Genomic DNA, 17,811 nt, shown 5'->3' with positions numbered 1-17,811 from the left:
CAACCATAAACAACTTTGAACCCTAGGTCAAACCACCTTGGTGGAATGACTCACATTTTTTTGATTTTGATCAAAGCAAAGGATATCACACAAATGATTGCATGAGGCTTAAGAACATCATTCAAGACATGATCGATAGAGGCAATTTAACAATTGATGGTCTCAAAACAAATAGTGACCATGTCTCTTTTAAAAATCCTCTTCCAAATTACAAGAAGGGAGGAACTTCATCATCAAATGACACCGGAGGTGCTCATATAAATCATGTGTACAATAACACCATCAATCACATATCGACAGATGACAACCAAATAAATGTCATAAAAATCAAGGACAAACAAGACCACGTGTCGATCAGTGTGACAACTTGAGCTCAAAATATGTCTTGAAAGGGCATACATCAACATCCAACACTATCCCTAAATCTCAATATAATTTGGTTGATCAACTACAGAGAACTCCTGCTCAAATATCCATACTCGAGTTACTAAAACTCCAAAACACAAGGACATCTTAGAGCAAGTACTTTTTGAAACAAACGTTCCTTAAGATCTGGACATTGATAGATTCCAAGCCATGGTGGCTGATATGGTAGGGCCTCATAACCTTACATTTTTTGAACATGATGATGTCTCCTTGAATCATTTGCATAACACTCCTCTCCACATTGAAGTCTTAGTCTATAAACACTGAGTTAAGAGAGTGTTAATAGATGGAGGAGTTGGTCTCAATATCTGTACTTTAAAGCTTATCTGTGCGTTGGGCTTCTCCGAGTAGTCTATTGATCCAAACAAAAAAATCACCATCAAGGCCTATGATGATGAAGAAAGGTCATCCAAAGGAATAGTAATTCTACCTATTCAGGTAGGACCAATACAAAAGGACACTATGTGCCAAGTCTTAGACATAAACAACATACAATATTCTATTGGGTCATCCTTGGATACATGAAATGCAAGCAGTACCTTCGACATACCATCAGTGTATCAAATTCCCGTATAAAGGACATGAAATTTCTATATTTGTAGATAATAACCCTTTTCAACATTGTAATGCTATGGGGGCAACTCAAGACTGTCGGGTTCCACACAACAGGGAAGCCCAACCTTCCTCAACATTTGATCATCATCAAGAAAAAACTCAAGTCTTTATCCATAGACTTCAAACAAAAGATGAAAATCAAAGATGAAGCCATGGGGGAATACTCTTTCGAATCCAAGTGTCTATCAAAATTGCCAACATTGCCAAAATCTTATGGACAACCTTCAGCATCAACACATCAAGCAATACAGTCCATCACCAAATTTGATGGCAAATTTATCCAATTAGGTACACTAGCAAACAAATCAGAAGAGAAGGACATCCTTAGTTGGCTATACAAGGATGAAGAAGAGGTTAGAGCTGCTACCCTAGAGGTGGCCATACTGACACAACAAAATGAAAAAGGATTCCGGATCATGCAACATATGGGATACAATGGCAAAGGACCTATAGGCAAGCATCAAGAAGGCATTACAGAACCTCTAGAACCTCCTTCACAATTTCACGAGACAAAATAGGACTGGGATATGGACACAATATACCACCTAGGCAAAAATAAAATAAGTATCAAAAACCTCAGTGGAAAGAAAAGAAGAAATACAATGAAAACTCATGGCAAGAAGCACTACACCAAGAAGCTAAAACGACAATGAAAGAGAAAGAAAATGAGAAGCGACAAGAAGAACTGACTATTCAAAAGGAAGAAGCATCTTATAAGAAAGTGCATCATGTGCAAGAACCTGTTCAAACCAAGGCAAAGTCACCACCTAAAGAAATTACCACTCCCCGAGGAGAAACAATGTATGAACAAATGCAAAGAATACAAGCAGTCTCTGATTTTGAATTAGAAAAAACTACAAGACTGGTATCAATTGTCAAAGATCTTTTCTCACCCTACAACATACCTCTTAGAAGCAGTGAGAGACTTTGGGACAATACTTCTGAAACTAATTCTAATGAATATGAATGGGGTAGTTGTTCAAATATTACTAAGAATATCAAGGAATGTACTATCCATTCATACACGCCCCTTTCTCAGGAAGGACAAGGCGCAGAGTCTCAATCACTTGAATTTGGACCACGACATATCTATAAGGCTAAGGAAAACGAGCAACAACAATACGAACAAGTACATCCAAGATGATACCATCAAAGACCTTGACAATATCATTAACCTAACCAGCATCCCAAATAACTATAATGCTACCTCTATCATGACACTTACTGCAATCGATCTCAACCCACCAAATGACTCTCTACCACTTGTATTTCCTAATTTGATAGACTGGGAAGAACCTGAACACCATAATATACCCATTTTCCCAAATGGTGAATCCATTGTTCAGTATCTATGTACAGTCAATCCAAAAATGTGCTCTACCAGTGAACAAAATAATGATATCTACAATCAGGGGAGTGTCAAGTATCTCAGTCGCAAAAATGAAAGAAATAAAGGGTCTAATACTGAAAACCAGTCAATGGCAGTATTAGATCACATAAAAGTAAAAATAAAGGATGTATCTGTAGGTGAAAACCTTTTTGAGGCACCTAAAGATGGGAGACTTGACACTTTTCCTGAACACTATCAAGAGAGGTCACCCATATTGATTGAGCCCACTCAATCAGTAAACATTGGTATAGAAACAACAGTCAAAGCCATACACCTAGCCAAATCATTGACAGAAGAAGAGCAACAAGATTTTATCAAGTTCTTTAATGAAAAGCAAATAAATTTTTCTTGGTCCTATATTGATATGCCGGGAATAGACCCAAACCTAATCATGCATCATTTGTCTATCGCTCTAGGAGCTAACCCGGTCAAACAAAAATTAAGAAAGATGAACCAGCATGTGGCATTATTGGTCAAAGCTGAACTAAAGAAGTTATTAGATGTCAGATTCATTTGACCTATAGACTATGTTGAATGGATTTCAAACATTGTACCAGTTTCAAAACTTGACAGAAGCATCATAATATGCACATATTTTAGAGATGTCAACAAAGCTAGTCCAAAGGATGACTTTCCTTTGCCCAACATCGACATAATTGTGGATCTAACAACAAACCACACAATGTTATCATTAATGGATGGTTTCTCTAGCTATAATCAAATAAAAATTGCCCCAGAGGATCAAGACAAAATTGCGTTCACCTGTCTGTGGGGAATGTATTGTTGGAACGTCATGCCTTTTGGCTTAAAGAATGTTGGGGCAACTTGTCAAAGAGCCATGACGACAATATTCCATGATATGATGCATACTTTCATGGAGGACTATGTGGATGATTTACTAGCTAAATCATTCACTCGGGCAGAACATTTGAGCATATTAGATAAAATATTTCAAAGATTGGAACAGTTCAAAGTCAGACTAAACCCTAAGAAGTGTGTCTTTGGGGTCACATCAGGAAAACTATTAGGCTACATTATGTCCACAAAGGGCATTGAAGTAGATCCAGCGAAGGTACAGGGCATCATGGAGATGCCACCTCCCAGGAACATTAGCCAACTCAGATCTCTACAAGGACAACTGCAGTCTATCAGGTGATTCATAGCCTAGCTAATAGATAAAAGTCTACCATTCAATCATCTACTACATAAGAACATACCTTTCAGATGGGAAGCCAAGTGTGTGGAATCATTATACCAACTTAAGAAATATCTAATGAATCCACCAGTTTTGGTACCACCGATAGTAGGAAAGTCGCTTATTCTCTACATATCAACAACTAAAGTATCATTGGGGGCATTTCCAGCATGAGTTGATCCAAAAGGCAAGGAGCAAGCTATATATTACATCAATAGAACATTAAACAGGTATGAACTAAACTATACATTCATTGAGAAGGCTTTCTTAGCAATGGTATTTGCCTCTCAAAAGTTCCACCACTACATGCTAGCTCACACAATCAAGTTGGTAGCAAAAATTGATCCTCTCAAGTATTTTTTCAACAAAGAAACTCTTATAGGATGATTGGCTAAATGGGTCATGATTCTCAGTGAGTTTGATATCCAGTACACATATTGTCAGGCTATCAAAGGATAGGTAATTGCAGATCAACTAGCGGAAGCACCACTATCAAATAAACAACCAATGTAGGTGGAATTTCCAGACATGGATGTCCTTACAGTCACACCTAGGAAATGGACCTTGTACTTTGATGGATCCTATACCCAACATGGATCAAGTGTGAACATCTTGTTTGTCACTCGAGAAGGGCACACCATCCCATGATCTTATAAACTAATGTTTCCAAGCACCAACAACATCACTGAATATGAAGCCCTGGTCATAAGAATCAAAATGGTTGTGGAATGGAGAATCACAAAATTGAGAGTCTATAGGGATTCTCAATTAGTCATCAATCAGGTCAACAATGAATATCATATAAAGGATGATAAACTAATGCCCTATAAGAGAATGGTGGATTATTTCAAACAATACTTTCTACACATCACCTTCGAGCAAATACCAAGGTTGGACAATAGAGCAGTCGATGCAATGGCCACTATCATTTCACTACTGCAAATTCCAAAAAAATAGAGTCGTTATGAGTTCCTGGTAGAGTAACTGTTTTTTGCAGCTTATGACAATTCTGCATCCCAAGTCATCTATGCCTTAATCGGTTCAGACTCCCCTCTATACGGGATAATCTATGAATATCTTAAGAATAATACCCTTCGACTCAACCTATCTTGTAACCAAAAACATCACTTCATCCAGCAAGCCGCCTGTTATACCTTAACCATTGACACCCTTTACCATCGAGGTCTAGATGGTACTCTTCTTCGTTGCCTCAATCATAATGAATCTGACTCTTCCTTACATGAGCTTCACAAGGGTATCTGTGGTATGCATTCAAGTGGTCCTATTGTCACCAAGAAACTTCTGAGAATGGGATATTACTGGCTGACAATGGAGAAAGACTTATCAAATTGCAAAGAAATGTCCTAAGTGCCAAATTCATGGCAATCTTATCCATGCACCAACACAGGAACTGCAGTCGTTTACAACATCTTGGCCTTTCTGTCAGTGGACACTTGATTTAGTAGGGAAAATCCATCCTTCCTCTTCAAATGGACACAAGTTTATTATCACTGCAACAAAATATTTTACAAAGTGGATTGAAGCAGTCCCGATGACCACAATAACTGGAAAACAAATTGCCTCATTTATTCTTAATTATCTCACTTGCAGATATGGCATTCCAAGTTCCATCATCATAGACAATGGGTGTCCTTTAAAAAATCAAGACATACGAGAGCTATGTGAAAGATTCAAAATCCAACATCACTTCTCTACACCTTACTACCCACAAGGGAATGGTCAAGCAAAAGCATCAAATAAAACAATCTTGAAAATCTTCAAGAAAATAGTAAATGACGTGGGTAAGGATTGGCATGTACAACTCAATCTGACACTTTGGGAATATAGAACTAGCATTCAAACACCTACAGGGGCTAGGTCATATTCATTGGTGTATGGATCAGAAGCAATTCTACCTCTTGAGGTAGAAATTCCATCTCTCGGAGTATCTTTGAAGGGCCTCATACCAGATGAGGAGTATCGAGTCAATAGATTGCATGAACTAGAGCTTCTGGATGAAAAATGACAACATGCCTACGATCATCTCAAGGCATACCGACAGCGAATGTGGAGAAGTTACAATCACAAAGTCATCCCTAGGGATTTCAAAGTCGGTGATCTTGTACTAAACGAAAATCCTATAAATCAATAGGATCAAGAAAAGAAGGGGAAGTTTGAACCTAACTGGTTAAGTCCTTTTGTCATCCTATCAGCCTACAAATAAGGAACCTATCAGTTAAAAACCTCAGAAGGGGACGTGATCGAAAAACCAACCAACAATATCCATCTGAAGAAATTCTACACTTGAGTTGTCCAATGCACAAAAAAAAAAAGAAAAAAAAAGAGTGCAATAAAACCAAGTAGTGAAAACCTGACAACATGCACTATTTGTGAGAGACCGACTCCTCTATCTATCAGTACTCATATCTTTTACATCCACCCAAGTCTCAGCTAATTTCCATCGCCCAACACTTATTCACGTACCATTATCCCGAACATACTTAGCGTAGTCACTGTCCTTGATTATCCAAAAAAAAAAAAGCTTATCCATATCATTCCCCACCATGGCTTGGTGATCAACATATACATCCACATCAATAGATATTTGTAACTAAGGGGCAACATTCTTCTCACTTTCAACATTTCCAACAACAAACAACAAGGATCGCAATATGATAAGGAAACACTATCAACAATTGCTCATCAGACTAGAAAACAAGACCATTATCCAATTAAAACTTTAACACACACATGATGGATGATTTTCTGAATTATAATTTGTTTACATCTAGCATGCAGTTTTGACAATTTTGTATTTTTAAATAATTGGATCTCCCGAGCTACTTGAGGATGCATCGGGCTAGAGAAAGCAACAAAGGAATCTGATATTTTTTAGTTTTATGTCTGTGAGGCATTCATTTGTACGATGCAAATATTATCTTGAGACATGATTGGAAACATATCATTGAAGATATTGTTCCACTTTGCACATACAAATGGTTAACCCTTATCTATTTTATGCAAGTAACACTCAGGTCATCTTGGTTCAATTATACCTCAATGCTTGTGTCATCTTGCAATATCAAAATCCATGTAAGTTACACTCAAGTCATTATGGTTCAATTATACTATTATGCTTGTATAAACTTCCAACATATCAAAAGATCAATGATGACAAACAAAAATAGAGCACAAACAAGTGACTAACAAGAATGACAACAATATAATTAAAGTGATAATTTAGCTGCATATCATTCTTAAGATTGCATTTAGTTGCATATCATTTTAATCTTGCATTTAGTTGCATATCATTCATCTCACATCATCATCATCATCATTATCCTACATCTCATTTTCAAGATATATCTCATAAATCAAAGCAATCAATGCACATACATCCTCACACTCTCATCTCATCATAAATCATACATCATCATCAAAATCAAGAACATCATTATCTAAGAATCACATCATCATCATAGAATCATCATATCAATACATATCATAAATCATTATCAATAACACATGTGGATCAGAGCAAATCAGTGCCATATATATTATATCTCTAAAAAATGGTCGAAATGTACAAGGTATATCATGTCTGTCAAAATACAACAAAATGATCAAAATACAGCAGAGACAAGTCTCTCAAGTATGACTATCTCCTGAGGCTGATGGTCTCGTAGTAGGTGTACCAATGCCTAGATCTCCACCAGGTGGATCACGTCGGGTAGGCCCCATAACACCTCTACTCTTTGTCCCTATATGACTACGAGCAGATCGACTGGCTACCTAGTTGGGAGCTCTGTGATCTCTAGGGACCACCTCCTCATAGAGACACCTATAATACTCGGCCTCCTTGGTCATATACTATATCTCCCTTAGTGTGTCTTGCATCGGGGCACCACCTATTTCTCTCTCCAATCTCTCAACAAGATCCTCTGCCCAGCCCCAACACTCTCTCTTTGTATCTCGCTCTACCATAATCTACGTAATCTAGTGTTGTTGTACTAGCATCTGTGCCTATAGCTCCTGCACTGTGACCTATGGGGCTATAATATGTGAATCTTATTGATGGGTGGGTACCCTAATCTACATGAGTACCTATGTCATGATACCACCCATACCTATCCTTGTTTGAGGTGTCGGTGGAGGTAAAACATCAGATCTCCTCCTCTGGGCGAGTCACCTAACATCCTCTATACCACCCACTGCTGCTAGCAATGCACCTACCCTACCAACCCCACCAACACCAAGAACAATCCCTCCTCCTCTCCCTCCATCTCCTTCTCATCATGTATCTAATCCACCACCTCCTCTATATCCTCCTCTCCCTCCTCCCCTTCCACCTCCTCCATCACCTCCTCCACCACCTCCTCCACCACCTCCTACATCATCTCCACCTCCATCTCCTACCTCCTCTCCCTCCTCATCTCTCTATCTGACTCCCCCTTGCTTCTCTGGCTTCTCATCCTCATCATCATCAAAGGAAGGTAGCATCTCTGTCGGATCAGATATCCATGCCATTGCATGTGCTACAAAGTATGCTACAAACTCCAATGTCATCCCAACATCAACAACCCTATCTCCATAATCCTAGATCTAGCCTGCTAGTGTCATATACTCCTCTACCACTACTACACTATCTATAGTGTGTCCCCACTTAGGCACATCCTATCTTCGGTGAGCATATAAACATGCTCCTTATGGAATCCCTATTGTCTCCCACACTACCGTTGAACACAGTTGTGCAAAAATTACTCAATAACAAAGGGCATCCACTCGATCAAGTATCTCGACATAAAAACATAGGGCATCTCTAGCCTGTCCTCAACCCACACCTCAAAATCCATATAGGGTCTCCAAATGACTGTATCAATTTCATCGAGTACCCTTCACCAATGCTCTAGTTTTCCCAGCTTCTGCTGGACAACTATACATGTATATCCATAAGCATACGCTTTCCCAACTGGCCTATCCCTATCTGTAAGTGGCCTCATTGTAGGAATGTGCTCCCATGCCCACACCTATAGTAATGTCACCCCCACTGATAAATTGTTGTATCCTAGATACACCACCTGGTTAAGCTCTATGTAAAGGTGGGCTAACATACAGGACCCCCATGCAAACCTGCATCCCTACATGACCATATCCTCCAACACCTATCCCCATCCTATGACTAGTCCCTTCGACCTATGGTCGGGACACAAAAATCCACCAATGAAACCTGCTAGTACCGAGGGTAATGAAGCATAATCAAAATCCATGAACTCCTACCAGGGGATCTCATATCCACTGATCTGATCATCTTGGAAGATGCGATGGAGAGCCTCTATCTCACCCTCCTCAGTCTTCTCATATGGCAACAAGGCCTCGACTATAGGAATCCGCAGAATACGATAACAGTCCTCTGGTGTGATTGTTATCTCACCCATAGCCAAGTGGAAGGTGTTCGTGTCACTGTGCCACCTCTCTACCAAAGTTGTTACCAAACCCCGGTTAATGATATACCGAGGCATGTCTAGTAAGGATGATAAACTGTATCTCTCAATCACATCTCTATCAGCCTGTGATAAGCGAGGTATCATTGACCATGGTCTCAGAAACCGCTCTCATGACTGAAGCATGACAAGTTGTGCTTGCAAAACAACAAATATCCATCATCAGTTCCCACATCTATCTGATATATCCAATCAAAACAAAATCAAATTGAAACAATGAAACATCTCAATCACGCAAACATCAATCAAAGACCCATATCGCAAGCAACATAATGCAAGCAATCAAAGAACCATATGAAAAATCAAAGACCCATAATGCAAGCATCAAATTATGACCCATATAAAAAATCAAAGATCCATAATGCCAGCAATAAAAGATCCATAACACAAGCAATCAAAGAACCATATCAAAAATCAAAGACCCATAATGCAAGCATCAAATCAGGACCGATATCGAAAGAAACAATCAAGCATCATATCGAAAGCAATATCAAATACCCATATCAAAAATTAAAAGACCCATATCGTAAGCATCAAATTAGGAATCATATCGGAAATCAAGAATTAGAGCTCACAAATTCATATCGCAAGGAAAAAATAAAAGATCCACAACAAAATCAAAATCAGGATCCTCATCAAAACAATCAATCCACTTGGCACTCCATATCGAAATCAATTTCAACAGACTCCAAATCATCATATCAAAATCAAACATCATCACAACAGGAAAAACATTGGCTCAAGACCCATCTCAAAACACTCAACAGGCACCTATCAACCCCTAAGCCATCTACCTAATCTATTCAACCTGCGACACATTCTTCCAAGCCTTTTTTTCACCCATTTTGGACCCTACGCGCTAAACTAGGTCTCCTACGCGCTAAGCTACTACTTATGTACTATCCTTTTCCTCTAATGAGCTAGAAGCTTTACCCTACGTGCTAAATCCCCTGACGCGCTAACTGGTTCTACCACTGTGCTACCTTGCTAACCGTATGCACTAATCTACCTAATGCACTACTCTATCTACCCCATGCGCTAACCTGTCAACCCTATGCGCTAAAATGATCTACGTGCTAACCTAACCTACTAATGTATTGCAGAAAGCTACTTGGACGCTAACCTACCTAGGTTTACCCTATGCACTAACTTGTCTATCGTATGCACTATGCAAATACATCTACATGCTAAAATGGCAAATTTTAAACCAAAAAATCAAAATTGTGATCAAAACAGGCAAAATCAATAAAAAACGTGGCAAGTTTTGGATCACTTATAGGTGGGCCATACGCGGCGAGCCTCCGATATCAACGGATGTGCTCAAATCGATGTGAAGCATATGGAACTGGCATCTTCGTCAGAGCTAAAATGTCACAATCACAAGGAGACAAATGTGCAAATAATAAGAATCAAATCACTTTTTACCTTTCTATAGGGTAAACGTCAACAAGGTTAATAAGTGGGGCATGTATTTTCCTCACTTTTTCATTTTTTTATCTTATCAACATCATTTTTCTGAGATGAATCAATTAAAATGCATTCAACATAGTCAAAATATTCAAAATACAATTAGTTTAAAAACGCTAATCAAATCAACAAAATTTTCAAATCATTGATTCATCTTCCGAGGGGGCATCATCAATATCATTCATCAAATCTAGGGCATCATATCGACATCTTGACACACAACATCATATCGATCAAATTTTGACAACATATTCGACAATTTTTCTTTGAATCAACATGTGCACACACGTCACTTCAAAGAGGGGCAAAATGTAGACGTATATATCTGACCACTTTCCTAAGTGAATAATTGATATTCATTTTAACCTCATTCCTCTATTTAATTAATTTCTTCGCATTCATCTATTTGATTAAATAAGTTAGTCAGTTTATTTAATTAAGTTCACCTAAGCCTTTTCTAACCTTTAATTAAATAAATCACTTTATTTCATTAATTCCCCTTCCTCCCCTTTTAATAAAATTTACATTTAATTAAATTAATCTTTGCAAATAAATAAATCTAATTTATTTATTTAAAACCCCCACTTGCATTCTCCTACATCTCCCACTTGCCTCCTAAATCCCTTCTAGATTATTTTAATCACTTCCAATTTAGCCTAATCCATCTCCTAATTATTGTCACATTCCTAAGCAAAGATAAGTCACTTCTCAAAGCCTCCAAAGTCTTTGAAAACCATTAAAGGCTTTATGTCCTCAACATGTTAACCCTCAAAGTCTTATAAACCATTTAAGGCTCTTACATAACCATTAATGGTTAACTCAACCTTCTTGCATGATTAGAGACTTTCTCTCTAACTCAACCCTCATCTAACACAAGGGTCTCATCAAGCATTCATGGCTTTAACCTTGGTTATCCATTTAACCCTTGCACAAGAGTTTACCCCTCGGGTAAAAGTTTTATCCAATGGATAACCCTATTCTATCCTTAACCCTTACCTCCTAAGGTAACCTTCATGTCTTATCAAGCATTTAATGCTTCTTTCATCTCCTCTCAAGCAACCTCTTATTGACAATTGTCACCATTTCATTGGTTAGAGTTGTAAACATGGATTGATAACTTTCAATCCTGGCCCTTGTTAAAATATCCAATCTTGACCATCCATTGCCCTATTTTCTCTATAAATAGAGCTCTCATTCTCTCATTTTGATATAGAAATATTTGTGTATCAAACTTATAGTCATTTTGGTAATCATCTAGCCTCTCTTTGTTAAATCACACTAAGCATTTAGGAGAATTTTTAATATCATAGCATATCCATGTTATACTAGTATATCATTGCTAGGATAATTAGGTAATCTTATCATCATCTTTATGATAGATTAATCATCATAGATTTAATAGCATGCATATCTAGGAATGCATTCATGCTTATAATCAAACATCACTCGTTCTTGGAGTTGTCATTCTTAAGTCACTTTGCTCGGTGATCTGAGAGAAAAGGAATTGACTTTAGGGATCCTATGATATAGAGAACAATGGGACACCCCTTGGGAAGTTGAGCTATTCAATATAGCTCCTATAACTTGCACCAAGAGTCTCATTGGTGTGTGGACACTTTGAAACTTGAATTTCACATTTATGTCACCCTCATTTCCCGCTCACAGTCAGTTTGGACACGCTTGGCATCGATGACTCCATCATTGATGACATTCTTGATCTTAGACCAAAACTTTTGGCTTGTCATTGTTAAAGGAGGAATTTTTTTAATTTTTTTTTGATAATGTTTTAAAGTTCCTCCCTTTAGGAGTATACATTCTAAGGCTAATCCTTTCTTTGATATTTCATCAAAGGTACTCAAACATTGACAGGTCAAAGGTTTAGATAATTTGGGTACCAAGTTTAGTTGAAATAACTCAACTTAGTGTGGTTCTGGTATGTCCCAAGGGAATTTCTTGATGATATGTTTCCACCTTTGGAGGAAGTTGGAGAAAGTTTCTCTTGGCCTTTTCTTTGTATTGCACAAGTCCATTATAGAAGCATCATTCTCAATATTATAAGCATAGTGGGACACGAACTTTTCTGCTAGGTCTGGAAAAGACTTGATGGAACCATGGGGTAAGGTGGAAAACCAAGTGAGGGAGTCCCCACTATCGAAATCAATGAGCACTGAGAGGGGGGTGAATCATTGTTCTGCCATTAGCAAATTTATCAAACTAATTCTTCAACCACTAGATGCATAAGAATGAAAGTAAAGTGCAGAAACATAAACCAATCAACCACAATATCATAACACTAAATTTTTTACATGGAAACCCAGAAAGGGAAAAACCATGGTGGGATTTGAACCCATAATATTATTAAACTTTGATCAAGAGTATGATAATATTATAAAAGGAGAACACACTTGCATTCAGGCACACTGCCTAGAGCTCATTGCTCAAATATAAATTAGGGATACAAACCGGAGGAAGGCTCACTGCCTTATAGGATATTACAATTGATTACAGTAATGAATTAATTGAAGAATAAAATCTAGTAATGCCAGATAGTAGTTCCAGTTAGGCTCAATTTGACTTCTATAACTATTCTTCTTGTCTACTCTATTTTTCTACATTGTCATACACTGGAGCACCAAAACCTTCAATCACATTCACCAAGCTTTGCACGTTCGCTCATACAAAATTCTCATAGTCATATCATCTTTATAAATTCTCAAACAAATCGGTATTATATATCTACACTTCCAAAATAGATCAATTCCCATGTTGACTTCCAAAAATCGCATAACACGCAACATGAAACGTGTATCAGTAAGTCACCTTAATTCATCCACAAATCCATATGTAGACCCAAAAAAATGATAAAAAGATTCACATATGTTGGCCCAATCTCCTCAAACTCTAAACCAATCATAGAAATCATCCCAAGGATTCAGCACCACACCTTACATCAAAAGAGCTATGTTCTTCCTGAATTACCAAACATCAAACCTTCAATCTCGCTCATGAATCAACACCGGATATCAGGATTACGAAATAATCTGCCTCACACCTCAAATCATTTGCCTTTATTACTACAACCAAAATTACACAACCAAAATCAATATATGCACACTATACTCATGCTCTACCAGTTACTGTATTCCACCTTCCAGACCTATGCCTCGTGAACAATGCAACTTCCAGTAAACCAAATCTTCATGCACTAGATATGATTTCTAAATTGAGTTTCCATCAATGACAACTCCTAAGAATTACTCATGTATCAATATTCACCAGAACAATGTCTCTTGCCAACAATCTCCCCCTTTGGCATTGATGACAACACTATGAAAAATGAACTGTACACTCAAAGCTGCAAAAGTCCAAAACTTCAAAAATATCCAAGACTATACAATATTAAGAAAACTCAAAAAGCTCCCCATGAGGATTTGCACCATTTTCACTTCGCTCTCTCCCCCTTTGACAACAATGCCAAATATAAGAATCCGCCAAAATTTATATACACGGATATATACAGTGACTAACAAAAAATTAAAAATATCGGCAAAAAATGTTTTTAGGCTAAGCAAGTAGCTGTCCCAAGCCTTCTTCAGACTCTCCAAAATATTGATCATACCACTGAAAAGATAGGGGTACATCTCTGCTCCTCTGTGATCTTCCGGAAAACTCTTATTTAGAGAATCCTTTGCATCTTCCATACTGTTGATCAGTGAGTCTATCTGGGGAGTGATAAGGCTTCTTACTTCTCCCACTCTACCCAAAATTCTATCCTTTTCCTGATTTAAATTCTTAATCTTATCCAATATACTCATAATTTGTGCTTCAAAATTTTTGGCTGGGACTGATTGAGGTGCATATGATTGAGATATGTTAGCTAACTGCTCTTCACACTATTTTATTTTCTTGTTAATATCAACATTAATACAACAAAATTAGACATGAATTTTATATCTAGCCACCTTCATCTAATACATCTTGTATATTCTTCATAACAGTTATCAAACTCACTCTATCTCCCTCAATCATTTTCAAAAATGTCTTCAATGTCATATCATTAAACTGAGTCAAAGCTCTAGCATATGCAACCTTCTCCAAAGACACAAAATGAGATTCTACTGCATTTAGCATGCTCCTAAGCTTATCGGAGGGATTATCAGTTGTATTCAATTTGAAGGACATCAAAATTTTCTCCAATACATCTACCACTAATGTTATCAACTCTTTATTTGTGGTGTGGGACTTGAGTAAGTCCTCATTGGCTTTTACTTGTGAAAGAGTTGCTAGCTTCAATGCTTGAATAGGAGATAGTGAACTTAGATCTATAGGCCCTTGAGTGAAATCATCTGAGTCGGTGACAACCCATTTACCCTTGTCAGCTACAGTGTCTCTTGGCACTGTCACCAGTCACCAAAGCCTGATCATCCTTCTCTTCTCCTTTCTCCTTCTCTGCCACCTCTGCACTTGCATGTTTTTTACCCTTCTCTTCTTTAACCTCTCACTTTTCTTTATCCACTTTTCCACTCTCCTTAGCTGCTTTCTCAGAGACAATTTCTATTACTAGAGGATATTTTTTAGCTTCACTGGAATTATCAACCTTAGCATCATCATCTACAACTGTGGTTTGATCATTTGTCTACACTACCAGAGTTGCTTTCTATTGGCATTATTATCATTGATGTCAACAAGAGCTACAAGTATGACTTGAGGATTTAGAGAAACAACAAGTGTTGTTGGTTGCAGAGTTATCATGCAGACATATTGGGATAGAAATATTGATTAAGTATTGTGCAGGTGAAGTGATCATATCAAGATAACTTATACCAATAGGTTTTGTGTAGGTAACATCTGCTCAGATGGTAGTATCAGAATAGTTAGGTCGATACCGAGTCACGTGGAGGAATTTTCTATCAACATAAGTCATGTCAATGTCAGGTCATGTGTAGTTTATGCCTTATTAGGTTACCTATGCCAACCAAGAGACTGAGGAGCTTCATCGGAATAGATGACAAAGGTAGAGTAGTGAGTTTGTGTCACGCCGATAGAGTAAACTACTCTGACAATCATTGTGTTGGAATAGCTATGTCGATCATTGAGACTAAGGATGCCTATTGGGGTAGTTTTTAAAAGAAGATTAACAAATTACCACTATGTCGATAGTATAAACTATTCTGACTTCTTACTTGTCAGAATACCTTATGCCGAAACCGACACAATCAATATCACATACAAGATCGTGACAGCTATTCCGACGGAGGACAATGTTGAGAAGACCACTTGGTGAGTACATCGGAATAACATATGCTAATATGGAGGAAGTCATTGGAATTTGGTGCTGGAGTAACTTTGCCAATGCTGGTTCATGTTGGGTCATCAGTATAAGGTTATATTGATGGGTTAGAGACCCAATGTTAATCCAATAGTGTTGGTTATTCCGATACATATGCAGTTTGTGATACCTTATGTCGATGAAGTGGATCACTATGGAATGTGAATTTCAGAATACCTATGCCGATAAGGTGAGATAGACAGAGTGGCATCATTATAACTTAGTCTATTGATTTAACAAATTTTTCTTATATCGATAATTGTGGTCATCCCGATGAGTGATTGTTTGGCCTGAGGTATTTCGGTTTGGGATAACCTATGCTAATGGAGAGTGTCAATATGGAGTTTGAGCTTCAGGATATCCTATGGTGATAAGTGAAATCAAAGGTGAGATCTTTCATCGGAGTAACTAATGCCCATGAGAGGGTTCAAAGGAATCAAATGGACATTGAGATAGCTAGTGAGGATGAAATAGAGGCAAGAAGTTAACCCGATAGTTAAAGATATATCAATGAAGCTCTGAGAAATCAACTTTGGGATAGTCTATCACGATAAGGGAAATCAAAAGGGAGTTTCTTATTGGAATAACTCATGCCGACAGAAGAAATTAAACGCATCAAATAGTCATTGGAATAGGTTATCAAGGGAGTGTAAGTGCAATATGTTAACCCGATAGTTAAAACTATTCCGATAGTAGGTGAGCAATGCAATTTAGGGATATCTATGGTCATGAACATGAGGAATGAGAATTTCAGTTAATAGAGTTGATTGGGATAAGGTCTTATTGTTAACCCGACAGGCGCGATATATCTGCATAACACAAAGGTTATCCATAGCATGAAGTTTGACCAATCAAAGAAGCTTGATTGTCCACATGGGTCATGACCAACCGTGACCATTTGACTTGGACGATATTAATGAGGACATGTGGCTTCTAGAAAATAAAGGACAAATCAAATATGGTGAGGCAGTGAAAATGGAGTTTGTATTTGATTTCTTCAGGGTAGGTCGACAAAGGATTGAGGTGCATTAATGGCAGACCTATTACAGGAGATTTTTGCAAGGCTCGAGGTGATCAGGAATGGAAGAATCAAATCTGTGAGGTAGATTTAGATTGCTAAAAATAGTAATCTAGTACAAAGATTGTCCAGGAAATCAAATAAGAGTCATTTAATGAAGATGGTCAATTTAGGAGAGAAAATCCAATCTGCTACTGACCAGATCCTTAGACAGATATAATGAATCATTTTTAAATACTGATCTAGAGGGAAAAACATTCTCTGATGAATAACTAATAGAGCAGAGTAGTAAATGTGATTGGATAGAGGTAGTTGCTACTGAAGAGATTGAGATAGATGTGAAGGACAATAGAGAGAGAAAATTATTGGCTAGTAGTTGTTGCTGATAAGAGAGAGGGTGTTACCGCCAAGAATAGAATTGATTGAGATTAGTGGAATGTGGTAGTGTGTGAGAGAGAATGGAGAGAGCAATTTGTTCGGTTGATGAATCAGAGATAGAGAGTGTTAGGATTCCCACAGATACTGAGAGGGGGGGGTGAATCAGTATCTAACTGGTGATTTGAATTTCTTAACTTAAAACATGTAGAACATATTATAACAGTATACCGGTATGCAAGAAATAATGCAAGCAACAAAATTAAAAGCATCCACATGAAAAGCACACCATGACACAAGGATTTAACGAGGAAAACCTGGTGTGGGAAAAACCTCGGTGGGATTTGTGACCCACAATATTCACTTACTGGCCAATAAGAGACTATTACTTACAAAAGGGGCCTGCACATGCAGGAAGACCAATTACCTAGAGCTCACTGCTCAATGGGAAGTCTCACTAACTTACAATGTGGATTATACAAATCCAATATCTTG

Source organism: Cryptomeria japonica, chromosome 8 (genome assembly GCF_030272615.1).
Source record: "Cryptomeria japonica chromosome 8, Sugi_1.0, whole genome shotgun sequence".
Taxonomy (NCBI): domain Eukaryota; kingdom Viridiplantae; phylum Streptophyta; class Pinopsida; order Cupressales; family Cupressaceae; genus Cryptomeria; species Cryptomeria japonica.
This window is presented reverse-complemented; position numbering follows the sequence as displayed.